This window comes from Ursus americanus, chromosome 17 (genome assembly GCF_024610735.1).
Source record: "Ursus americanus isolate L20-20 chromosome 17, mUrsAme1.1.p, whole genome shotgun sequence".
Classification (NCBI taxonomy): domain Eukaryota; kingdom Metazoa; phylum Chordata; class Mammalia; order Carnivora; family Ursidae; genus Ursus; species Ursus americanus.
In genome coordinates, this window is record NC_142143.1 from 23,819,553 (window position 1) to 23,847,499 (window position 27,947).

Below are 27,947 nucleotides of genomic sequence, written 5' to 3' on the forward strand. Positions count from 1 at the left end.
ACGTATTCTTATTTACATTTCTATTCTCCTCTAATCCCTTTTCTTCCCAAGAAACTGTAAAATGGTTGACACATTTTTTTATTTTATGTAGAATTTTTTGGGAAAAAATCTGAATTCTCATTTTTATTATATAAAGTTAGAATTGGTTATATGTGTTCATTTTTTTTTTCCATTAAGAAACTACTTCAGTAGTAACTAATAATCATGGATCTTGAGCTAGTTACTTAAACTCTTAAGGGTCAGTTTCTTCTATAAAATTGGGAAATGTCAGAACCTTCTTCATGGGGTTGTGGGAATGAAATGAAATGATAATGTGTAAAAGCATTTTGCAAAGTACCTTGCACTTGGCACTCACAGCTGGCATTTTTTTTTTTTTAAGTACTCTTTGGTATAATAGGAAGAATTATTGGTAATGGTACTAGAATTGTTCTGCTGATCTGTCCCTTCAGGTTGATTCCTTCAGGTTAAATAAATGATTCATAAGGACAGTTGAATCAAAATCATCTCTTTGGCTTTTAAAACTATACATTCCTCCTGGATTTTCTCATATGCCTCTCTACTTCCACCTAATTTGAGAATCAGTATTAGTTTTACTAATCAGTGTATGTTGCATCCTGTAGGTACATTGTGGGGAGGAGGATACTGTAAACTGTTGGGCCAAATAATGTAGGATATTCATTGTTGTTTCTTACCTAATGCCCATTAGAAATAAAGCTGTTATAATCTTCCTGATAAGCACATTGATGGAGCTTTTTCCTTAGAACCAACCAGATTTTTTCTTGTAACTATTTGCCCTGTCTGTTCCCTTTCTTCAGTATATGCTGTACTGCTTGTTTGACATTTTAACAGTCTAGACAGTATTTGCTTTCTTTGTTAATGACTGTTATGTGTGACTCAGGTATTTTGAAGTCAAAATAGAATAACCGATCATATAGCTTATCCATCAAAAAAAGAAAATGGTTTTGCATTATATTTTTTGTCATAAAGTCTGGGTGTGTACTATTTATTATTTTAGGTTTTTATCGTCTTATGTTCTTCTAGGTTAGTGGCCTTAACTTGAACTTCAGAAGCACTCTTGTGAGTTAAAAAAATAAGAAACAACTAGATGCCTCCGTGTGCGTGCATGCGTGTGTGATGTAGAGTCTGAAGCTCTGTCCCAGAACAACTGAAGTGGAATCTCTGAGCTTGGTTTTTAAAATGTTAAAGGCAATGTTTAGAAACACTGTTTTAGGGTTTAGCACAGTGTTAAAGGGAGCAACCACTCCTATAAATTAAATTTAAAGGCAAAGCGATTAAAACTTTTCCATCATTGCATCTTATTTTTTTCTCTTTTCATTCTTTTTTGAATTTTGTAGTTTTATCATGTTTTGGGGGTTTTCTCTATGTAAAAAAGTCTTATGTTCCAATTATCTTATTTTTTATCCTTTTAGTGAGTATCTTTTTGTTTTGCTTTTTTAGTTTGTTTTGTTAAAAGGTAAACTGAGGCATGTTAACTTTTTTTTTTTTTCAGTTTAATGAGCATATCCATTGATTGAATCAGGGAGTGCCAAGCCAAAGGTTTTCACCTGTCCACCAACAGGAGCTGGGAGGGGGGAAGATTTTTATAGAGAAGACAGAAGCAAAGGGAATTATTTGGTGATAGTTTAAGCAGTTTCCTTATTTGGAAAGCCTTGTTGGCTGTTTGTGATTGGTTGTTCTGAAGTTTCGTTTTCTCAGTTTCTTGTGCAGTGACTCTGGCTTAGGTTTTGGTTTGCTTATCTAGGGTACCAAGGCATTGGAGCCTCTTTGGTCTAATGGCCTTCTTATTTAATTACTTAAACAGTTTCTTTGAGTGTCTTACTGTTTTCTATCTGTACAGTCTCAACTATTACTATTTTTAAAAGATTTTACTTGTGAGAAAGGGAGAGACAGCATAAGCAGGGGCAGAGGGAGGAGGGAAAACAGACTCCCCACTGAGCCCGGAGCTCCACATGGGGGTGGATCCCAGGAAGCTGGGATCATGACCAGAGCTGAAAGCAGACGCTTAACTGACTGAGCCACCCAGGCGCCCAGTTATTACGTTTTTGAAAATTATTTGTTAAATATAAGGACATAATAATGTAAAAAATAGACCATAATCTAAATTCCTTAGCAGTGGTTATCATCTTCAAATATTCCCTTTGTCTTTTTTCATATATAGAGTTTAATATTTTTAAGATCCTTTTTATAATATGTTTAAGTTACCAAATAATTCTTATGGCTATCATTTTCAGTGGTTATAGCAATCTATCAAAAGCTTAACTATTTCATAGTAGTTAATTATTAACATACCACCTTTCATTTTTCATTATTTTAAATTATGCTGGGAAAGGCTGTAGCATGTGACCACACCATCCTTACACCTCCATTTTACATTTCCTTAGGGTAGCTAGATATGCAGAAGTGGAATTCCTACATCAAACCCGGGAACCTATTTAGGAAATGCTTGTTGTGGCAGTGCCACTAGTAATGTGCCACATCTACTCTAAAATATCTGCTTTAGATAATTTGTAGAAAGATGACATTGCTTGTGTTTGGATTTCTTTAATTTGCTGGATTTTTTTTTTTTTTCTTCTGTATTTTCCCTTCAGGTTGCTCAGGAGGTAATGATTACCATTCCCTGAATCCCGACATCTTCATTTTTCATTATTTTGTGATACATCTTTTTTTTTTATATCGGTATGTGTAAGTTTTTTTTTTTTTTCTTAATTTGAGATAAATTTTTTTGGTTATCCATCTGTTCTTACTCTAGCTGCAGCTTATTTTAATTATCACTGCTTTGTAATATATCTTAGTATCTGGTATGGCAAAACAGTATTTTCCTCTAAATAATTTTGACGTTATATATATTTTTAAAATTTACTTTTATTTATTTTTAAACAGCCGGCAAAAAAGATGTAGAATAGGTGTCTCCATTTTTTTTCTTTGAAGCTGGTCTCCAACTATAAAACTTCAATCTTAGATATGTCAGTGCATCTGTAAGAGTTGCAGCAGGAATCACGGTAGACTTCCATTTTCTCCTTGTCCAGGTTCTATCATGTAAAGAGCATCTCAGTAAAAATTAGGTAACCTATGATTTTATCCATTTATTCATGCTGTCACCAAAGATGGACATAATAGTTGTCCTTTTTTTTTTCTTTTTAAAGATTTTTTTATTTGAGAGAGTGTGCACATGCTTGCACGCGCTCTGGGTGGGAGCAGGCTGGGGAGGAGCAGAGGGAGAACGAGAGAGAATCTCAAGCAGACTCCCTGCTGAACACAGAGCCCAGTGTGGGGCTCAGTCTCACAACTCTGAGACTATGACCTGAGCCGAAATCAGGAGTCAGACACTTAATCGACTGAGCCACCCAAGCGTCCCAATAGTTGTCCTGAAGAGAAGGAGGGAATGACATTCAGCCAAGGGTATTAGGTAGATTTCTTGGAGGAGATGATGCTGAAGATAATTAGCTTTAGCACTTCCTAGGATAAAAGCAGTATGCAAAAAGGTATGAAAAAAGATTTTATGTTCTTTTAAAATAATTGTTATTCTCCTCTAGCCTATTAAGTATTTCCATGTAGTAGAAATAGAGAAATAGAGGTTGGATGTAGAGGCTGTGGTAGATGAGATCAAAGAGGGAGCTATACCAGTAAGAAGCTTGGATTTTATTCATCTATAGAATTGAGCTGTTGAACAGTTTTTAGGCAGAATGTCCTCTTTTCTACATTGAAGTCATTGGGAAAGTTTTGTGAACAGCTACAAATGAGCTACTTCTGGATGTTGAATGGATAACCTTTTGTGATATGTTGATCTTTCAGAAGCAGCCTCAAAGGATTGCTTCCCTACTTTGGGAATGCTAAAAAGAGCTACTTGAACCTTTTTTTTCCCCCCCTGGTCTGGTTCACCTCAGAGACATGAGAATTATTGTCTCTTAGGAGCATTTAGAAATGTGTATTTGCAGGGGCCCCTGGGTGGCTCAGTTGTTAAGCGTCTGCCTTCGGCTCAGGGCGTGATCCCGGCGTTAGGGGATCGAGCCCCACATCAGGCTCCTCTGCTGGGAGCCTGCTTCTTCCTCTCCCACTCCCCCTGCTTGTCTCTCTCTCACTGGCTGTCTCTGTGTCAAATAAATAAAATCTTAAAAAAAAAAAAAAAAAAGGCCCAAGTCCTTAAAAAAAAAAAAAAAAAAAGAAATGTGTATTTGCAAACCTGCCATTTTTATCTTCCAATGAGGAAGTGATCCCACATGTTAGAAATTGGTTTCACCATTTTGTCGGGGAAATAGATAAAAATAGTAAATTTTTGACATTGAAATAATCCTTTTATTTAATCATGAATATCAGCATACTAGTGAAGGGTGCAGGTATTAATTGTGCCTCTACAGATGACTATTTAGTTCTTTAAACTTTACCTCTTTGCTAATATAGATAACCATGTAACACTCCATTTAACAGTAATTCAGTTAAATTATATGGAGGTACCAAAAATAGGCTAATTTTAGCAGCTACAGTGTTTCAGTACTTTAAGGTCGACTAAATTTGACTTTAAAGTACAGCTGATCCTTGAACTTCACAGGTTTGACTGCACTGGTCCACTTATATACTGATTGTGGGGGGGGGAGTACAGTACTGTAAGAGTATTTTCTTTTAAGATTTTTTCAGTAACACTTTTTTCTAGCTTTATTCTAAGAATATAGCATATCTTATACACACACACACACACGCACACACACACAATGTGTGTTAATCGACTCTTTATGTTATTGGTAAGGCTTCCAGTAAAATACAGGCTTTGGACTACACAGGGGTCAGTGCCCCTAACCCCTGCATTGTTCATGGGTTAACTGTACTTCCATTTTACTAATGCTTACAAAGAATTTTTGATACATTATTGTTCCTAAAATGGTGGTACGTTTTCTCATTGTATTTACTCTTCACAAATGATTATCTCCTTGCCTCCATTCCTTTCTTAATTTGAACTCTTCAAATCCTTCCACTTTTGTAGGCGTTGAACATTTTTTTAAAAATTAAACTGGATTTTTTTGAATAGGTGATATGATGAAGAACTTAAGTTTATGTAGAGAGATACAGAGAAGTCTTGTTTTCCCTTTCGCCAGCCTGTTTTTCCTCCCATACTTTATAGATAGACATTTCCTTTCGTATCCTGTTTATCCTTCCAGTATGTTTTTTGCGAATATAAACAAATGCATGTATATTTTATTTTGGAGATTTTTCCATGTCTAGTTAAAGATCTTCCTTTATTTTTTAATAGCTGAATTTTATTTCCGTGGATATATGGTAGTTAAGTCACTCGGTCCTGTGTGGACACTTGAGTTTTTTCTTATCTTTTGCTATTAAAATACCGAATGAATAATATACATACAACATTTTGTACTTACATAAGCAAATGCATGATTTAGATTCTAAAAACAAGGGTCAGTCAAGTGATAAATACATTTGTACACGTTTCCTTGCTCTGTCAGCTGAGAGGGCCTGGAAGAAAATGACACTCCAGTAGCAGTAAGCACAGCTGGTGCTCAGATCTTGGTTTCTAATACTGTTCTCCCATAAAAGGAACCAGAGTTCTGGAGAAATGGCTGATTCTAGGACTGGGACAGGAAATAAGTATAATAATGCTGAAAAGTTAGGAAGTACTCCAACAGAAACAATGAATGAGGTATATAAAAGGTACACAGGAACCAACTCAAAGAACTCCCAATGGCTAATAATAGAATAATTTGAGCAACAAAATAAAATAGAATTTTAAAAATTGGATTATAATTCAATTATAAAATAATATCCATGAATCCGTACTGATACAAATAAATGGGAAAGAATAGACAGATCTCTGTTCAGAGGAATTCTAAATAATTTATGTAGCTACTGATCCCTCAAAGAGGGCTCAAGACTCTTAAGGAGTAGAAGAATATGGAAAAGGGTAGCTTGACATGGGAAAAACCTGACAAACACTACCTCGGCTGTGTGACCAAGGTTTAATACTGTAAATACTATAAACATACACTTTTAATACTATAAACCAATGTATCCCCTTGTAATTCATATTTTGAAACCTGGTCCCCAGTGTGATGGTGTTTGGAGGTGGGGTCTTTGGGAGGTGCTTACATCAGGAGGTCATGGAGTTAATGCCCTTATAAGAGACCCCAGAGAGCTACCTCACCTTTTCTGCCACATGAGGACTCAGTGAGGAGATGGCAGTCTATGTAGGAAGTGGGCTCTTAGCAGACACTGAGTCTGCAGGGGCCTTGATCTTGGACTTCCCAGCCTCCAGAACTGTGAGAAATAAATTTCTGTTGCTTCTAAGCCACCCTAACATATTTTGTTATAGCAGCCTGAACAGACTAAGGCTTAATATCAGCAGTCATAAATCATGTTGATAATATGATGTGGTGACAGATGCACTTGACCTCTAAGCTCTTCTTCCCAAAAAAGCATAACCGCAGTCTAATCATGAGAAAAACATCAGATAAATGCTAATGAAGTGATACTCTACAAAATACCTGAACAGTACTTTTTGAAACTATCAAGGTCATCTGAAACAGGGTAAATCTGAGAAACTGTCACAGCCAAGAGCTTAAGACACGACAGTACAATAAAGTGAAATCTAAATAGAGTGGACTTTAGTCCGTAATACATCAGTTTTGGTTCATTAATTGTGACAATTATACCATAGTAATACAAGATCTTAATATCAGAATCTAGGTGTTTGGTGTAGAGGAACTGTGTGTACTATCTTTGCAATTCTCCTGTAAATCTAAAACTATTACATAATGTTTTTCTAAAAAAGATAGATGCTTCTGTAGTTCTGTTAGGTATAGTCATATTGCCATTATGTACCTAAATGTTTGAGAGGTTATTTTCCCATGCCCTCACCAGCTGAATGTGTTGTCAAACTTCTGGAATTTTGCCCATTTGATCGATTAGAACTGGTGTAACTCAGACTTTTGTATTTCTCTCTTTGAGTGCTTTCTTGTATGTTTAACGGACATTTTACTATTTTCTCCCTTCTGTGAACTCTCACGTTCTTTGCTTATTTTTCTGTTAGGTTTTGGCCTTTTTCTTCTTGGTTTCAGGAGTTCTCTATAGAAAGATTAGCCCTTTTTATAATATGGATTGCAAAATGTATATTTTTTCATTCTTTATAATGTTTCTTACGCAGAATTTTTCCTTTTTTATATGGTGATATTATTTTTTATGTTTCTGGACTTTGAAACATAGTTAGAAAAGTCTTCACCACTCCCAAGATTATAAAGGAATTATATTTTCTTCCAGTTCTTGTGGATTCCATCTTTATATTTAGATTTTAATATTTGAATCTTTCAATTCCTCCCAAGCATTGAGGCATTCTAAATTCTTAACTTTCTTAACTTTCTTTCAGAAAGCACTTATAAGCCTGTGGGCTTATAAGTGCTTTAAATGATTTATAGTTAAAGAAATGCTTATACATTTACTCTTGGTGGATAAAAAGTCTTAACTTTGTGGAAAATGTATTAAGCATTTCATTGTGTCTTAATTCCACATCATGGTTTAAAAATAATTTTACAATATTGAAATTCCTTTAAGGTTTCTTTTTACTGTTAAATACTGCTAAATTTACTACAATTTCTTTTCTTCTGATTATTAGTGTTGTGGATTATTCATGTATTCAGTTTATTCCCCATCCTATTACTCATAAGATTCCTGCTTCAATTATTAAACCTGTCTGTGATGTACCTCCTATCGTCCTCAGAACTCCTCACTGTTTTATGGCTGCTCTGATGGTAATCTCTTTATTTGGTTATATTTAGAAATTATATTTGTAGACCAAATATCTGTTTTAACTCATTAAGAAAATGGAACCAATAGTGTTAACAGATGCTGCCTAATGTAGGATGATGACTTCTTACGGCCTTTTTATAAAGGTATTCATATTTTCCACACATTACTTGTGGTGAAACTAGTATTGCTGAACTGAATTTTCAGATATTTGGGAAACTATCTGGTAGTGCTGAAGAATGTTGACTCCTAGAAAATAGGACCAGAAACCACCTGGTGAGTTTATTGTACAAAGGAGAGAATTCCTCACAGAGTTGGTAGGATCTGCTAGGGCAAGGGAAGGGTGTGTGAATGAAAAGAATAGCGAAGTAGGAAGGGAGAGCAAAGTTGGGGTATTTATTGAGGATTTGGAGTCTTTAAGACAGTTATTTCAATGCACGAGCTGATTAGAATTAGGATCATGATATAATAGTTTAGGTTTGATAGATATAGCAAAGCAAGGGTTTTGAGGTGAGATTTTCGAAGTGTCATGGAAAGTGAACAGTCATTTGCTGCTATTTATTAAAAAGTTGAATAGTCTGCCGTTGGTTTATATGGGGTTTTTGGGAAGTTCCTGAAATGAACAATGAAGTTATTTGCAACTCTTATCTGCCTGGACAAGGGTTTCCTGGAATAGTAAAGTCACGTTGTCCAGGACAACTGAATAGTGATGGTAATGTAGACTGTAAACTCTGAGTGTAGATGGTTTCAGTTCTCACTACCCCTTCAGAACTACAATAAACTTGAAAATATAATTATAAAAAGTATGATTCTTAGGTCCGGCTACTCAGACAATATATTCTCTTGGTGAGGGGTCTGACATTGAATGATTTCCTCTAAAGAATGAGGCCTAACTTTGATAATTAAGGTGTCTGAGACACCTAAGTAGGCAGAAGGATACAGGAGTCTGCAGCTAAGAAAAGAGCTATAAAAGGATCAGAGATAGAAATTTGGGAGTTATTGTTTAGGTTGAATACATGTACCAGGGTGAGTTTGCCTGAGGAGGAAGTATGGAGTGAGAGGAGAAATACTTTGGCCTTAGAAGTTCTAGTGCCTAATAGCTATGTGTGGGGGGTGTGTGTATGTGTGCACATGTGCGTGCAAATCTGTAAAGGAGTGGTTGGAGAGGTTGGAAGAAAACCAGGATATTATAATGTGATCTCTGGAGATGTGGCCGAAAAGTAGTGGGGTCAGAACACGAAGTCCTTATATGTCTAGGTGGACAAAGACCTATTGACTCCAGTGATGGATTTTCACTAAACAGTTCTGTCCTTGTACAAAATACAGACTGTTCACAGAACTAATGAGTTTATCATGACATTCTTTACATAAGAATTGCCTAATGGGCAATTCTGTTTGCAGGGTAGTTATTTGAAATTGAGAATATTTTCTTGGAAATAATTTTAGTCACTCCCACATTACCCTATAAAAGTTAATCTCTCATTTTGACTGTGATTGAGAAGAGGTCAGTGATGTGTATAGCCTGCAGTTTTATATACAGCACATATATTTGGTGTTACTACTTTGGGAGTGTATTGTGGAAGAAGTAACATTTGTTGAATGCCTACAGTGTGCTAGGCATAGTCCATACATTCTAATTTATATTTCACATCTTTTTGAGGTAGTTTTTTATTTCCTTCTCCAAAGAGGGAATAACTAAGGTTGGATTTCTTAGTGTCATGCTTCTCGCTTTCCCCAGTGTCTGTATGAAGAAGTCAGGATTTGAATCAATTTAGGCTTATTCTCAATTTTTGCTGAACCAGATGGACTTCTGTATGTTATAAACCCTTGGTCAACCAATGCTGCGGTTTTATGTAATTCACATTTCGCTACGTTAATTAAATGTAGGAATATGTTACCTTTCAGCTTTTGGAGAATAAGATTGAACAGGTATTTTTTTTTTAAGATTTTATTTATTTATTTGACAGAGATAGAGACAGCCAGCGAGAGAGGGAACACAAGCAGGGGGAGTGGGAGAGGAAGAAGCAGGCTCATAGTGGAGGAGCCTGATGTGGGGCTCGATCCCATAACGCCGGGATCACGCCCTGAGCTGAAGGCAGACGCTTAACCGCTGTGCCACCCAGGCACCCCAAGATTGAACAGGTATTAAGCAATAGTGAAGCAAAGAAGAAAGGATCTAGGCCCATATACTCAATCTTAGATTAACTAGAATCTTTGATTAATTATAATACATTTAATTCCTTTTAAGGGAGCTATTCAGATCAAAGAAGAGTATCCTGTTTGACAGAATTCTGGTTAATTTAGAAATTACTGTTTTTAAATATTTTTCACTATCCTCATAGGAAATCTTTTTTTAAAAAATTACTAGTGAGTATGTACATTTTGCCCTCTTTTTTCTTCATCTCATCTTAATCTAATTTAGCACTTCATGGAGACAAAAACTACCAAAAAGTTGAAGAGTCCTGGCATTTTTAACATCTTGCCAAATCTTCCACTGTTGGCAAGAAAAGTTGGTCACTATCCAGTAGGATTTGTCTTATGAAAGCTTTAATAAAGAGCTAGTTTTTAAAAAATGTGATAAATGTTATTGTGTCATCAGTGACAGAGTGGTACATTCAGTTGTCCAGATACGTTTTGGTGAGAAAAGTTAGAAAGTTAGCTACATGCTTTTTTTTTTTTTTTTTTAAAACCTTAAGAGCAAATTCATATTTACCTTGTGCTAGGCATGGCTAAGAACATTCTCAGTGAACCTACATGAGTATTTACAAAGTGGGCGATTTTGTGAGATTTGAGCTTTGAAAATCTATAGAAGACAATACATCATTCTTTATTTCTGGTCGAAAAATGTGTCATGTGAATAGAATTAAATAGCTATTTTTGAAGGGAATTAAAGTTTCATTCTTACAGTATCTATATGAATATGACCTTTTAAATATCTAAATATTTTTACCTCTTTCTATTAAAATGAGGTCCCATAATGCTTTTTAAATTTCTTACTGTTGGAGTTAAGAGGTGTTTAAAAGAGTGAATGACTAGCTGAGCCTCACAGGGTATCTTTACATTAGTGGGGTCATCATGTGTCACCATGTGGTAAAGTCTGATCTTTTCAGTTCCTGAACAGTTCATTTTGAGGTGACGTGGCACTGTAGAATCCTTAAGGTGCTTAAGGATAAAGAATAGTATTAATTTAGAAAGATGCAGTGAGAAATAATCTGGCTTGGTATAACCAATTTTGGGGGGATATGAGTGATAGGACGGGGGTAGGGAGGGACAAAAAGATTTAACAAAATATTTCTGTCCTTAAGGAATTTATAATATGGTGAAACCCAGGAACTTTACATTTACATAACCCACTTAATTCTGGTGAATAAATCAATTTAGAAGACCAGATTTTAGATTTGAGGACTGGTTGAGAATGTCCTTAGAGCAGCTTTTTTTTTTTTTTCAGTTTTAATCCATGGTTTTGGCTTTTTAAGGTTTTATTTAAATTCCAGTTAGTTAACATACAGTGTTATATTAGTTTCAAGTGTACAATATATTGATTCAGCACTTCCACGTACCATCCAGTGCTCATCACCACAAGTGCACTTCTTATTCCCCATCATCTGTTTAACGTATCCCCCCACCTCCCTCCCCGCTCGTGACCATCAGTTTGTTCTCTGTAGTTAAGAATCTGTTTCTTGATTTGTCTTTCTCTTTTTTCCCCCCTTGCTGATTTGTTTTCTTTCTTAAATTCCACATGTGAGTGAAATATGTTATTTGTCTTTCTCTGACTGACTTATTTCACTAGGCATTATACTCTCTAGCTCCATCCGTGTTGTTGCAGGTGGCAAGATTTCATTTTTATGGCTGAGTAATATTCCATTATATATATATATGTATATCACTTCTTTCTCCATCTGTCTATTAGTGGATACTTGGGCTGCTTCCATCATTTGACTATTGTTAATAATGCTGCTATAAACATACGCGTATCCCTTTGATTTAGTGTTTTTGTATTCTTTGGGTAAATACCCAGTAGTGCAATTCCTGGGTCATAGGGTAGTTCTATTTTTTTTTTTTAAGATTTTATTTATTCATTTGACAGACAGCCAGTGAGAGAGAGAACACAAGCAGGGGGAGTGGGAGAGGAAGAAGCAGGCTTCCAGAGGAGGAGCCTGATGTGGGGCTCGATCCCAGAACGCTGGGATCACGCCCCGAGCTGAATGCAGACGCTTAACGACTGAGCCACCCAGGCGCCCCATGGGTAGTTCTATTTTTAACTTTTTGAGGAATCTTCACACTGTTTTCCTCAGTGCTGCACCAGTTTGCATCCCCACCAACAGAGCAGAGGTTTCCTTTTTCTTCACATCTTCACCAACACGTTGCTTCTTGTGTTGTTGAGTTTAGCTACTCTGACAGGTGTGAGGTGATACCTCATTGTAGTTTTGATTTGCATTTCCCTGATGATAAGTATTGATGAACATATTGTCATGTGTCCATAGACCATCTGTATGTCTTCTTTGGAGAAATGTCTGTTTATTTCTTCTGCCCATTCTCTTTCTCTCCCCCTCCCTCCCTCTTTTTTTTTTTTTAAAGATTTATTTATTCTAGAGAGAGAGAGAGCATGAGCAGGGGAAGGGGCAGAGAGAACGAATAACCAAGCAGACTCCCACTGAGCACGGTGCCGGACACGGGCCTGGATCCCACAACCTGTGGGATCAGGACCTGGGCCAAAACTAAGTCAGATGCTCAACCGACTGACCCACCCAGGCATCTTCTGCCCATTTTCTAATGAGACCTTTTGGTTTTTGGAGGTTGAGCTTTTTAAGTTCTTCATGTAGTTTGGATAGTAACCCTTTCTTGTATGTGTCATTTGCAGATATCTTCTCCCATTTCATAGGTTGCCTTTCGGTTTTGCTGTTTCCTTTGCTGTGCAGAAGCTTTTTAATTTCATGTAGTACCAATAGTTTATCTTTGCTTTTATTTCCCTTGTCTCAGGAAGACATATCTAGAAAAATGTTGCTTCACTGCCAGTGTTCTCTTCTAAGATTTTTATGGTTTCAGGTCTCATATTTAGGTCTTTAATCGATTTTGAATTTATTTTTGTGTATGGTGCAAGAAAGTGGGCTGGTTTCTTTCTTTTGCATGTTGCTGTCTGGTTTTCCCAACATCATTTGTTGAAGAGACTGTCTTTTTCCTGCTTTGTCAAAGATTAATTGACCATGTAATTGTGGTTTATTTCTGGGTTTTCTATTCTGTTCTGTTGATGTATGTGTCCATTTTTGTGCCAGCACCATACCGTTTTGATTATTACGGCTTTGAATATGACTTCAAGTCCAGAATTGTGATGCCTCCAGCTTTGCTTTTCTTTTTCAAGATTTCTTTGGCTATATGGTCTTTTGTGGTTCCATACAAATTTTAGGATTGTTTTGTTCTAGTTCTGTGAAAAATGCTGTTGTTATTTTGATAGGGTTTGCATTAAATGTGTAGATTGCTTTGGGTAGTATAGACATTTTAACAATATTTGTTTTCTAATCCTTGAGCATGGGATGTTTTCCATTTGTGTCATCTTCAGTTTCTTTCATCAGTGTTTCAGTTTTCAGAGTACAGGTCTTTCACCTTTTTGGTTAGGTTTATTCCTAGGTATCTTAGTATTTTTGGTGCAATTGTAAATGAGACTGTTTTCTTAATTTGTCTTTCCATTGCTTCATGATTAATATGTAGAAATGCAAAAGATTTCTATACATTAGTTTTGTATCCTGCAGCTTTAGTGAATTTGTTTATCAGTTCTAGCAGTTTTTTGATGGGAGTCTTTAGGGTTTTCTATGTATGGTGTCCTGTCATCAGGAAATAGTGAAAGTTTTGCTTCTTTCTTACCTCGTTGGATGCCTTTTATTTCTTTCTGTTTGATTGCTGTGGCTAGGAATTCCACTATATTGAATAAAAGTGATAAGAGTGGACATCCTGGTCTTACTCCTGACTGTAGAGGAAAAAGCTGTGTTTTTTTCCCATTTAGGATGATCTTAGCTGTGGGTTTTTCATATGAGGCCTTTATAAAAATGTTGAGTTATGTTCCCTCTAAAACTACGTCGTTGAGGGTTTTTATCATGAATGGGTGTTGTGCTTTGTCAAATGCTTTTTCTGCACCTATTGATATATGGTTCTTATCCTTTCTCTTATTTTTTTTTTAAGATTTTATTTTTAAGTAATATATACATGCAGCATGGGGCTCGAACTTCCCAAGAGTTGCACACTCCACCTACTGAATCAGCCAGGCACTTGCACTCCTTCTTTCTTGTATTAATGTGATGTGTCACATTGATTGATTTGTGAAGATTGAACCACCTTTACCTCCCAGGAATAAATCCCGCTTGAGCAAAGGGAATGATTTTTGTAATGTATTGTTGGATCTGGTTTGCTAGTATTTTGTTGAGGATTTTTGCATCTGTATTCATCCGGGATATTGGCCTATAGTTCTCTTTTGTGGTGGTGTCTTTATCTGGTTTTGGTATCACGGTAATGCTGGCCCCATGGAATGAATTTGGAAATTTTCCGTCCTTTTGTATGCTTTGGAATGGTGTGAGAGGACTAGGCATACTCTTCTTTAAATGTTTAGTAGAATTTGCCTGTGAAGCCATCTGGTCTTGGACTTTTATTTGTTGGGAGTTTTTTGCTTATTGATTCAGTTTCTTTGCTGGGAATTGGTCTGTTCAGATTTTGTATTTCTTCTTGTTTCAGTTTTGGTAGTTTATATGTTTCTAGGAATTATCCGTCTTCTCTACATTGTCCAGTTTGTTCGCATTTAGTTTTTTATAATATTCCCTTGGTGTTGGTTGTTATTTCTTCTCATTTGTGATTTTATTTATTGGAGTCATTTTTTTTCTTCATTAATCTATTTAGAGGTTTATCAGTTATATATTTTTTTTCCAAAAAAGCAGTTCCTGATTTCATTGATCTGTTGTTTTTTTTAAGTTTCTATATTATTTATTTCTGCTTTAATCTTTATTTCCTTTGTTCTGCTGGGTTTTGGTTGGTTCTTTTTCTAACTCCATTAGGTGTAAAGTTAAGTTGAGATTTTTCTTCTTGAGGTACGTTTGTATTGCTATAAACTGCTCTCTTAGAACTGCTTTTGCTGCATCCCAAAACTTTTGAATCATTGTGTTTTCATTTTCATTTGTTTCCTTGTACTTTATTTCTTCTTTTATTTTCTGTTTGACCCATTCATTGCTTAGTAGCTTGTTTTTTATCCATGCATTTGTGCTCTTTCCAGATTTTTTTTTTCTTGTGGTTGACTTCTAGTTTCATAGTGTTGTGGTCAGAAAAGATGCATGGCATGACTTTGATGTTCTGAATATGTTGAGACTTGTTTCGTGGGCCAGTATGTGATCTGTTTTGGAGAATGTTTTATGTGCACTTGAAAAGAATGTGTATTCTACTGTTTCAGGATGGAATGTTCTGAATGTATCTGTTAAATCCATCTGGTTCAGTGTGTCATTCAAAGCTATTGTTTCCTTGTTGATTTTCTGTTTAGATGATCTGTCCATTGATATAAGTGGGCTGTTAAAGCCCCCTATGTTATTGTAGCATTATCGATTAGCTCCTTTATGTTTGTTAAACTGTTTTATGTATTTGGGTGCTCCTGTGTTGGGTGCATAAATATTTACAATTTTTATATCTTCTTGCTGGATTGTCTGCTTTATTATTATATAATGTTCTTTGTCTCTTTTCAGTCTTTGTTTTAAAGTCTATTTTGTCAGATATAAGTATTGTTACTCTAGCTTTATTTTGACATCCGTTTGTATGATAAATATTTCTTCATCTCCTCACTTTCAGTCTGCTGGCGTCTTTAGGTCTAAAATGAGTCTTTTTAAGATGAGTCTTTTTTTTTTTTTTTTAAATCCATTCTGTCACCCTGTGTTTTTTGATAGCATTTAGTCCAATTATATTCAGAGTAATTATTGATAGATATGTATTTGTTATTATATTATTGTTTTTTTTCCTGAAGATTTTTTGTGAACCTCTTGTTTTTCTCTCTTTCATGATTTGCTGATTGACTTTAGTGATATATTTGGATTTCTTTCTCTTTATTCTTTGCATATTTATTAGTGGTTTTTGATATATGGTTACCATCAGGTTTGTATATAACCTTTTCTGCGTGTAGCAGTCTGTATTAAGTTGATGGTCATTTAAGTTTGAACCCATTCTTTATTCCTCTCCTCCCCACATTTGTTATATTTTACATCCTTTTATTTTTTTTGTTTCTTGACTTTTTTTTTTACAGAAATACTCATTTTTTTACTGCTTTTTTGTTTCCTACCTTTTTTACCTTTTGTTCTCTCCTTTCCACTCAGAGAATCCCCTTTATTTCTTGCTGGGCTAGTTTGATGGTCATGAACTCCTTTAGATGTTTTTTGTTTGTTTCATTTTTTGTTGTTGTTTTGTCTGGTAAGCTCCTTATCCTATTTTGAATGGTAGCCTTGCTGGATGGTCTTCTTGAGTGTAGACTTTTCCCATTCAGCACTTTGAACGGATCATGCCAGGCCCTTCTGGCTTGGGACGTTTCTGCTGAAAAATCCCCTGTTAGCCTTGTGGGTTTTCCATTTTAAGTTACTGTCTCCTTTTGTCTTTCTGCTTTTAAATTTTTCTTTGTCACTATATTTTGCCAGTTTAACTACAATATGTCTTGGTATGAATCTGCATTTGTTGATTTTGATGGAAATTCCCCTTGCCTCCTATATAAGTTTCCTTCCCTAGGTTAGGGAAGTTTTTAGTTATTATCCAAATAAATTTTCTGTCCCCTTTCTCTCTCTTCTTGGACTCCTATAATTTGGATGTTATTACATTTGATGAAGTCAGTGTGTTCCCTCATTTTGCATAATTTTTTTTCTCTCTTCTGTTCAGCTTGATTACTTTCCATTACTCTGTCTTCTCAGTCAGTAATTCTTTCCTCTGCTTCTCCCAGCCTGCTGTTCATTCCATCAGGTATTTCTTACTTTGTTTATTGAGTCCTTTATTTCTGTGTTATTCCTTATCTCTCTGTTAAGGGTCTTACTCATGTCTTCCACTTTTTTCTGAAGTTCAGTGAGTATCCTTATGATCATTGTTTAAAATTCTGTCTCAGGTGAGTTACTTATATCTGTTTTGCTTAGATCTCTGGTCATGGCCTTTTCCTGTTTTTCATTTGGGGCAGTTTTCTCTGTCTTCTCATTTTGTGTAAGTCTTTGTGTCTGTTTCTGTGTGTTAGGAAAGTCAGCTTAGGTCTCCTGTTCTTAAAATTAATGGCCTTATGAAAAGAAGTTCTGTAATACCCTGCTGTGCTGTGTTCCCTGTTCCCCAGGGCCTGGCACTTTAGGGAGTGCCTCCAGCATGTGCCGTGTGCACTCTGCTTTTGTGTTCTGGCTGCTCTGTCCTTCAGGTCAGTTGTGTACAGAAGCTTTTGTTGCCTGCCATGGGCAGTGTTCTGTCCCTGGCCTAAATGTGATGAGTTTTAGCTAGGTGTGCTCTGGTCTGCTTGTGAAATGAGACCCGTTGCCACTGCCACCAGAACTGAGGCCTCACAAAACTCCTGGGTTGAGAGACTGGGTGTGGGCAGGAATTTGGGCTGGTCTTGTTGGGGAGGAGGCCCACCTTGCTGGGACTGAGGCAAGTAAGACTGGAAAGGGCAGTTCCACTGGAGCACTGGAGGGCTGGACTTGGTGTAAGCAAGTTAGGTAGCCAGTGGTGGCACTGCACTGGTAGCCTCAGGAGACCTTTGCTTATACTGTGGTGTGGGAGAGGGAAATGTAGCCTCTCCATGAAGGCTCCTCTCTGGGACATGCTCCAAGATGAGCAAGTAAACTCCCACTGTGTGCCCCAGGAGCTCTTCAGATCGCTTTCCATGCTGTGTGTCCATGGGTTGTTTGGCTGCATTCTCTCCAAGAGCAGCACTGTGCCCTTGGGCCTCTATTCCAGCCAAGCCTGCTGACCATTAAAATTCCAGGCTTTAACCTTGTTAGTTGCAGGAACTTAGGATATTTGGCCCTTCTTGCTTTTCAAGCCAATTGCTGTGGGGATTGATTTGCCCTGTGTGCTCCTCTTTGTGCCAGGCTTTCACACTTCTCTGCAGCTTTGTCTCCCTTCCCACCTCAGTGGCCATGATCTGTTTCTCTCCCAAACCCTGTCTCTGCACTTTCTACCTTCTTCAGTGTGGCATCTTCTCTACTTTTAGTTGTGGAGTTTGTTCTGCCAGTCTTCGGGTCAATTTCGGGGGGTATTTAGGATGATTTGATAGTTGTATTCATGGGACAGGGTGAACCTAGGGCTTCATACTCCACCACAATCTTCCATCCTGAATCTAGAGCAGCAGCCTTTCAACCTTTTTGGTTTCTGGATTTTATGTTCTGTAATGTTAATTTACTTGAAATTAAAAAACATTACAAATTAATATATCACAGCACATATTTTAAATGAAAAATAACTTTAATAACATGGCAAGAATATTAGCATTGTTTTACATGTTTGTAAATCTCTTTCATGTCTAGCTTAATAGAAAACAGCTGGATTCTCACATCTACTTTTGCCTTTCAGTCTGTTGCAATATTCCATGCAGTGTAGTTTTTGGAAAACTCCACTGTACACTTGAGAGAAAAGTGAAAAAGGCAAATAACTTATTAGAGTCATTGTAAAAATAATTTTGATCTCAGGACCCAGCCCTCTTGTAAAGATTTCACAGACTACACTTTGAGAACCTCTGCTTTAGATCAAAATGAGATTGGATCCTAATCTTGCACTTCACCTTCCTCTCTCAGTTGGATATTCTTAGGGGCAATTTTTCTTAAGCTCCAGTAACTCAACAAGTTCCAGTTTTGGAATGTACTCCTGGGTATCCTCTACTTTGAATAGCCTTGGAGCTATGGGTTTTGGTTCTTTTGTACCCTTCTCTCCTTTTTAATGTCATTTGGACATTATCAATTGGAAATGGCCAGACTTGCTAGCTATGTGATCTCAGGTAAATTTGTTAAAATTTTTTGAGTCTGTTTCCCCATTTATAAAATGGGCAGATCAATACCAACTCATAAGGCTTTCAGGGGAATCAAAAAAGATAAGAGTTGTATTCAGTTGCTAATAAAATCTAACTTAATAGAGGTTAGTGAAAAACACTGTTTTTCCAATTTTGTTTGAAAATGTTCCAATCTTTGTTGCATATATTTTGGACTATTTGATTAAATATGCAAAATATTTTAAACTCAGTAAAATGTGGGTCTCCCTTATTTGTAAGTTATTCTAGGGAGTGACTTTTTTTTTTTCTTCATTGCCCTCTATTCTGTTCTTCTGTCCAGCACTTGGGCTTTCTTAAAGCTAGGCCCTTCACAAAGAAATGAATGGGATTTCAAAACACAAACAGCAAAATGTCCTTCCTTCTCTGAAAGTGTTTATAATCATGTGCTTAAGCTTATTAGGTAGGAAGATGCTATATAAAAGATATGTATAAAGATTATGAGAGCATAGTGTGAGGAACACATAATTTTGTAGGTAGAGAAGTAGAAAAAAGAAAGGAAAAAGAATTAATCTGTGCCTTATTTCTGAATCATTGATTGTTATAACACCTAGAAGAAAAACTATTAAGCAGCCAGCCATTTATTTATTGAGTGAATCTGTGTGCTAGATGGGTGATGTTATGTAGCGGTAAAAACACCTACTTGGGTAGGGTCTTATACTGTTTGGGTTCCCACTGGCTCTTCTGCTTACTAGCTGTTACAGTGAATTTTTAACTCGTCAGTGACTAGGTTTCTTTAGGTATGTAAAATGAGTATAATTTAAATAATTTTATAGAGTTACTGTGATGGTTTATTTATTTATTTTTTTAAATTTTATTTATTTATTTGACAGAGATAGAGACAACCAGCGAGAGAGGGAACACAAGCAGGGGGAGTGAGAGAGGAAGAAGCAGGCTCATAGCAGAGGAGCCTGATGTGGGGCTCGATCCCATAACACCGGGATCACGCCTTGAGCCGAAGGCAGATTCTTAACCGCTGTGCCACCCAGGCGCCCCTACTGTGATGGTTTAAAGAGTTAATGTAAGTAGAGAACTAGAACAGATTGGCACATAGTTCTGTTTAATACTTTATTACATAAAAAGGGGAAAGACATTATTTCCTCGATTATACTAACTTCTAGTAAAAGTCTTATAGAGATCTTATATCTTAAAATGTTGAAAAATTATGTGGAAGGAATTTTATCTTTTTTTTATTCCCTTGTTATTGTCATAGCACATTTTACTACTTTGACTTGTGTAAGAGGCGAAAATTGATAAAAGCTCTTTTAGCCAGTTAAAATGCATTTTACCTGAATTCACATTAATGATTTTTTTTAAATTGCTTTTTCCCCCTTAAATTCATGATAGACACCTTCTTACATGATGTTGTTAGAGAATCTAATGGATAGGGAAGTACATAAACTTAAACTTCATTTGAGAAAAAGAAATAGTCGATATCACTAGGTACTAGTCATTTTACGTACATTTGTAATCATTTTCAAAGGACATGGTTGCTAGTATATAGGGACATAAACTTGTGAATTGCCTGGTTAACTTTAGGTTGCTCATATTTTAATATTAAGAGATTTGCTCAAATAAATGTGTCTCATGTTGTCCTTAATAAATTTTGTGTCAAAACCAGTGTCAGGTTTTATAATAAACTATAAATAATATTGCATTCTAGGGCATTGATTATTGAGAGCTAAGTCTTTTGAACCATCAGTGAAAATCATTAAATTTAACCTTTTTTGTATACAGAAAGAATAGAAAAAAGAATAGAAACCTTTCTCTGCCCTTTTGTGTCACTGAGGATGTCAGAGAGACAGATACTAATGAAATGTGTACACAGAAGGTAAATATGCATTAGTGCTCCAGGGAAAACCTTAATTGGAGTGATATGCTTGAAACAAGAGACTTATGCTGCCACTTTTTAATTTCCAGATAAAATCTGGAAGACCTTTTTGTTTTCTCTTGGTAAAAGAATCCATATATTTGGAAGCAGTTGGAATCATAAAGGAGGGTCTATTTTGAACTCGTTGAGAAGAATTTTAATGCTCTAAGCACTTTTTAAATCTATTAACTTGAACATTCTCACTCCTTGTAATTTAATGATGATTTCTCTCTCCCTACTCCCCAATATTTGACTGAAGTTAGAGTAAAATACATTCTGGAGTTCAGTAATAATGAATTCATACCCATTTTACTGTCTCTTACTACTCATGAGTTGTGGAGAGCCTTGGTGAGTACCATTAGGTTTTCTCAACTATTGATTGCACACCTAAGGATGTGGATTTTTTTTTTTTTAATAATGATTTTTTATTATATTATGTTAGTCACCATACAGTAAGGATGTGGATTTTAATCAGAATTTTAGCCTGCTGTTATGAAAGCAGTTATATAAATGAACATGTATTCAAGTGCCTAGGAACTCACTATAAACCTTGTCCCAAGGCATGAAAAAAACTGATTTTTAAGCATTGATCAAATCCTATAGTAAATCTTTATTTTAATTTCTATATAAAATAATCAGCAAATCTGAGCAGACACCCACATATTTCAAACAATATTTGTTGTAAAAGTGAAATAGGAAAAGTTTTCTTTCTTTCTTTCTTTTTCTTTTTTAAGATTTGTTTTAGAGAGCAAGGGGAGGGGTGTAAAGAGAGGGAGAGAGAGAATCCTCAAGCAGACTCTCGCTGAATGTGGAGCCTGAGGTGGGGCTCAATCCCAGGACCCTAAAATCATGACCTGAGCCAGAATCAGGCACAAGCAGCTTAACCAGCTGAGCCACCCAGGTGCCCGGGGAAAGCTTTTCATATGGAATTTAGCTTTATTTTAAAAAAATATATCATATTCACAGAGATGGCCTAACAAGACGGTTAGGCACTAATTCAAAAAGATATATGCACTCCTTTGATTATGGCAGCATGATTTACAACATCCAAGATATTGAAGCAACCTAAGTGTCCACTAATAAGTGAATAGTTAGGGAAGATGTGGTATATACACACACACGCGCGCGCGCGCACACACACTCGAGTATTACTCAGCTTTAAAAAAGAATGAAATCTTGCCATTCATGACAACATGGATGGATCTAGAAGGTATTATGGTAAGTGAAATAAGACAGAGAAAGGGAAATATCATATGATTTCACTTGTATGTGAAATCTAAAAAACAAAACAAACACATGAAAACCAGAAACAGATTCATAAATACAGAGAACAAATTAGTGGTTGCCAGAGGGGAGGGGAGTTGTGTGGATAGGCAGAATAGGTGAAGGGAATTAAGAGGTGCAAACATCCAGTGATAAAATAATAGAAAAAGTTTATGTGACAAAATTTTCATTTTTCCTTTTATCTGTTTCTTTTCTAGGTTAAGAATGTTACTTAAAATTGCATGGAGATTTTATTATAGTTCATCAGCACTCCATTTAGAAAGGAAAGTTCAAATCATCCTATACTGCAGTTAAGAAATTTGTTAACATATAGTTTGGATGTCCTAGATGGTTGCACGCTTGGAGAGACCTTTGTGTATAGCATTTAAGAAAACAAGTGAGGGTATGTAGTAGATGATCTAACTAATTTGGCCTTCATTCCCTTTGTGAGACTACTGTTTGATGGCCGTGACTTGTTTAATGCTAACTGGTAGCTGGTAGGCTTTTCTTTAGTTTGAGCTTACATTTTTTTTTTTAACAGTTGTATTCCAGTGTTGTTATTGTAATCACATAATTTAATCAAATATTATTTAAACTGGTGACATGTTAATTAATGCATAAAGAGAGTCATTTCTGTGAAAACTTTGGAAAGGCTTGATGAAGGCTGGTTGCTATAAAACATCCCTTGGAATTGGATGTAAGGAAAACATTTAAAAGTCTGTAAAGGTCACACAAATCTTGAAGAGTTTGGCCTTAATTGCTTTACCGGTGTTTTCAACTTTTCCTTTCATGTTTAAAGAAATTGACTAGAAATTGTAGAGTCCGTGTTGGCACACTGTTTATGTAAGGAATCTGTGTAATGGCCTTGGTCTCATAGCAAAAGAATGGTAAGTACATTTGAATGTTTCAAGCTAAAATGCTTACAGTACATAGGTATACTTTTTTCCCTTTAGTGATTGATTCCCTGTATTACCAATTCATTAGCAGACTGGTTGATTCACCAATTCTTATTTTCAGTGAATGTACCTTCTATTGCAGACATTTTTCTTGACCTCTAACTTGAAAGAAAGTTGTAGGACTGAATAACTTTTTCAAAATTTAACATGGAATTTGTAATAAAATTGGAATAATGGTGGGATTTCGTAGTTAGGATCACTTGTAGTTATAGCAACAGTTAACAAAATTTTCTATTCAAGCCATTTTGTTTAAGATTTTGTAGTTACCTAAGTTTTGGGACCCTCTTCTCCTTTCTAGCATTGTTTGCCCCTCTTGAAAAAAAAACCAAAAACAGTTCTTTTAAATTTCTTCTTCCAAGGAATCAGCTGATTTTTCAAAGACATTTGAGCCAGTGTAATGGTTTCATATAGAGTTGTTAAAATATTTCATTTTCTAGTAAATATTAGATGGAAATATAGAACACTTCAGTTACAGCTTACTTAGAAAATTAAAAGGAGGGTATTTTGTATTTATCTTTATTTTACTTCTTATCTTGGGGATCTGAATGTATCTTTTAAGAATTAGTGGGCAACAGGATTGGCCTGTACTCAAATCTTAGGAGGCACAGTGCCCAGAGAGGGCCCCAAAGCTGTTTTGCTGGCTGCCTACTCTGGAGCAGCTGACTAAACCAGATGCAGAGCACATTGATCTGGTCATAATTGCTTTCATCCTGGAGCAGAGCAAGTTAACACAATTTAGATCAAGAGCCACATTAGAAGATCCTGACCTCAGGATAACCTCTCATTTCCTACCTTTGAAACAGGGAACAATTCTAGTCACTTCCTAACTTCTAACCACAAAATTGCATGGGAACATATAGCCACATCTAAAGATTGTGACCTTTTGACTTTCTTTATCCTTTATGCAGATGGATTCAGAAGAAAAAAAGCAACAATAGTCTTAAACTACTGTTCTTTGTTGAACAGAGAAATAATCCCTTCCCTTATTTTTTTCTATTGAAATCTTTCTAGACCATTCCTGTAGATGCAGTATAGATGAAATAGACCTGGGACTGTGTTTGTAAACTCACCCTTTTCCAAAAAAAAGCATACCAAGAGCGTGACAACTCTTTTGTCTGTGTTAGCAGATCATTGTTTGTTGATATACACATTTTTGGATCATTGCTCTTGGTAAATCTAGGCCTCCCATTGTTCTCCACATATACCAGCCAGGTTTTATTGAGCTTTATTTTCTAGAGATTTCAACTTTGTTTCTGCTATTCTGTACATGACAGAATAGATAATTTCATATATGGAAAACGATAAGTTACTGGGTAGATAAGAGGGACTGAAAATTGTAAGCAGTTTTTTTTTTTTTTAAAGATTTTATTTATTTGTTTGAGAGAGAGAGCGAGGGGGAGAAGCAGAGGGAGAAGGACAAGCAGACTCAGTGCTGAGTGCAGAGCCCAATGGGGGACCTGATCCCAGGACCCTGAAATCATGACTTAGGCTGAAACCAAGAGTCAGATGCGTAACTGACTGAGTTGCCCAGGCACCCCAGTTGTGAGCAATTTCTAACTCATAAACTACAAAGCCACTTTCCCATTCATTTTTGGGAATGACATTATTATAGAAATAACCCTAAATTTACTCTAGTACATTAAGTACAGTTCACATATTTCTTACTCTGTTAGTAAGAAATTCAAGTGCTTACAATGTGAGCATAGAATATTTATTGAAAGAATTAACCACAGAATCGAGAATTACTGTTTTACTTTGTACATCTGCCTGATACAAAGGGAACTACCTACCGCCATGATAAAAGTCTCTGTGCTTGACTCTTGGAAGATGTATTGAGTTGGAACAAAAGAAGGAGGAAGAGCAGCAATCATTAAAAATGTCATGAAATGAGTAAAAAAGGAAATATGGAGGTAATGAAATGTATTGAGGTGTTTTATAAGTATTTTGTTGACTTGAGTATCTTTCTATTCAGAAAAAAACAACAGGACCCAGATATCTATCTACACAATGTCACAACTTTTGGAGTTGTATACTGTCCTGATGGCTGATGGCATTGAACCATCTATCATCTTGGCTAAATCTTCATAAGACCACTGAAATATATTTACTATTTTTTAGTGTCCAGAGTTATAGGTATGTGATATTCCTGGTAGTGCAAAGCTAATTGACTTATGTAAGGATCAAATTATGGATCTTAGCCATACCCAGTTACTTTAAACAAGCATGAGTTACCATTAACTAACTTTTTTTTTTGATAGTTGAATTTAAAATTTTTAAAAAAATATTTATTTGAGAGAGAGTGAGAGAGAGAGAGCAGAAGCAGAGGGGAGAGGCAAAGGGAAAGGGAGAAGCAGACTTCCCTCTGAGCAGGAAACCCCCTTTGTGGGGCTCGATCCCAGGACCCTGAGATCATGCCCTGAGCTGAAGGCAGCTGCTTAACTGACTGAGCCATCCAGGTGCCCCTGTATAGTTGAATTTAAATAGCAGCTTATAATTCCACTTATTTTTCAGAGATGATTTTTTTTTCTTCATGTCTTATTTGTCCTATATGTTGCAATACAGTAGATGTAACAAGAAATATTATATATAATATATGTTATTATAATATATTAGTGGCTGTGGTTTATTATACTTAGAACTAAGGGACTTTTCATATGGATATTTATTTTTCTTTCCCATATTTGAAGGACTGGGTTATACTGCCCATAAAAGTAATCACAGAAATGACTTGCTATGGAGGAAGGTAACATCTGTGTTCATACAGTAAATGAGTGTGGCCTGTTTCTCTGATGGAATGTCTAACACTTGACAGTACTGGTCTCAAAAAGTTTATTGATAATTGTAAATAACTTTATTTAAAAATATACTGGGTAGGTCTTTTGGGTGGTGCAAGCTGCAAACTCCCCTGCACCCCTCATAGCTATGCCTGACAAAATGGAAGAAATCAAGGACTTTCTGCTCACAGCCAGGCTAAAGGATGCCAAATCTGTCAAGATCAAGAAAAATAAGGATAATGTGAAGTTTAAAGTTTGCTACAGCAGATGCCTTTATACGTTGGTCATCAGAGATAAAGAGAAGGCAGGGAAGCTGAAGCAGTCTTTTCCCCCAGGTTTGGCAGTGAAGGAGTTGAAATGAACCTGGCACAGTGATTTGAACTGTATTAGAATTCTTAAAAAAAAAAAAAAAAAATACACCGGCTAGTCTAGAACGGCTGGATGGCAGTGGAAGGTTTGCTAGAGGTTTTTTGTCCTTCGCTTTGTCAGAAACCTCCTCTCAGTAGTGTTGAAATAAAACCAGGAATAGTTGAAAATTTTTCCTAACCACTTGTGGTATTGAGTGTGAAATTTATTTATGATTCTCCTCAATGAGAAATGTTCAGAAGCCTACCGAAGGAGGAAAGATGCATGTTTACAGGTCTCCTGCAAAGATAATATTTATAGTATTATCTACTTTGTACAAACATAGTTCTAAAAATATTTAAAAAAAATTGTCAATTAAAATAATCATAAGGAAATATTTGAAGCACATTTTGGTGTAACAGTAAATGAAATTTGGTGACTTACAGATAATTTAATATTGCTAAAATTGCCTTAAGGTGTGGTTTTTCTTTTGAAAAAGATGATCATGCATACTTTGACTTAATTTTACTCAAGAATATTACAAAAATTAAAAGGAAAGGCAGTTTGTGTTTCACTTGTAATCTGCACATGGGCCAGTTTATTTGTGAGCAGATTAATTGAAGGAGCATATAGATTTTAAGTCTCTATTTTAGCAGGATTTACTTAGTAGCTCAGTGACTCTTTGGTGATCACTTAAGTTTTGAGCTTTTGTTTTCTCATTTGTATAACAGGAATGGTAAATAAGTACACCTTTTTACCTCACAGAATCATTTTAAGAACCAAGTAAGATGTGAAGACTGCTTATAAGCTCCATAGGGCTAGGTACATAGTGATGCCATTCATGTTATTTTAACTAAATTGGTAAATTACATGTGGCTATTAATACATATTTCATCTTTGGGGAGAAAAGTAATTTTATTTAGCTGTATTTAAGGGTAATTTTAAGGCTTTAAAATTTTTATGGATAAATACATAATAAATATTAATACAATGTATAGATATTCAGAGGAAAGTTAAACTGACAAAAAGTATTTGAGGCAAAAAGACAAAGGTTTGGTGTCTGAAAAAGATTTTATCGTAACCAAGTGATACTTTCTGCAAATTAAGCACCTTCCTTGTATACCTTTTTCTATCTCCTGTCTGTGATGACCTCCTAAGTTCTTGAACATATTTAATAGCTTTCATGGATGAGACTGAAGGTAACTGAATTGCCAGCATTTTCCCTAAAAGGGAAGAGTAATTTGCTAATCTTAATTTTTTTCAAAGCCGTTTTTGGTTTATTTGTGAAACATAGAGAAAAATATTTTCATTTTCCCATTTAGGAAGTAGTATAGATCAAGCATACTGAAGTGATTTTCTAAAATACTTCCTGTGTTTCTTTCTAGTACCCACTGAGAGGGTTATTGTGAGGATATGTTTAAAGCACTAAAGAAACAAGATGGAAAGAAACAGAACAACATAAAAAACAAGTGTAACATAACCAGATGATTTAACATATGTATAATTGGAGTCCCTGAGTGTTACAGTCTGAATGTTTATTCCCCCAAATTTCATTTTGAAATCCTAATGCCCAGTTTGATGGTATTAGGATGTGAAGTGTTAGGATGGTGCTGAGGTCATGAGGGTGGAACCTTCATGTGTGGAATTAATGCTTACATAAAAGAGATCCTCAGAAAGCCCCTGAGCCCCTTTCACCATGTGAGAATACAGCAGGAAGTCTACAGCACAGAGGAGGGTCCTCACATGGTCATGCTTGCACCTTGATCTCAGACTTCTGGCTTCCAGACTGTGAGAAATTTCTGTTGTTTATAAACTGTCTAGTCTACGGTATTTTGTTATAGCAGCCAAGCAGATTAAGACATTGATGAAAAGAAGAGGGGAAAGGGGCAGAAGCAATATTTGAAGAAATAATGGCTATTTTTCAAAACTGTTGAGACCACTGATGGAAGAAGCTCAGT

The 27,947-nt window shown here is 35.9% G+C and overlaps 1 protein-coding gene and 1 pseudogene across 3 annotated transcripts in view; both read left to right on the forward strand.

The window, feature by feature from the left end:
* CDK17 (cyclin dependent kinase 17) overlaps positions 1 to 27,947 on the forward strand; it is a 115,768-nt gene that overhangs the window by 8,002 nt on the left and 79,819 nt on the right. Inside the window, exon 1 of one of the 2 annotated variants that reach the window (XM_087868841.1) lies at positions 19,680 to 19,802. The exons of the other annotated variant lie outside the window; for it this stretch is intronic. The gene's annotated coding sequence lies outside the window, so the exon portion shown is untranslated. Of the gene's footprint in view, positions 1 to 19,679; positions 19,803 to 27,947 lie in introns of those variants that run through there. 2 annotated transcript variants of the gene reach the window in all.
* LOC123780930 (large ribosomal subunit protein eL38 pseudogene) lies at positions 19,731 to 26,063 on the forward strand (annotated as a pseudogene). Its single transcript, XR_015727129.1, has 2 exons — positions 19,731 to 19,802; positions 22,133 to 26,063. The product of XR_015727129.1 is annotated as a large ribosomal subunit protein eL38 pseudogene (transcript).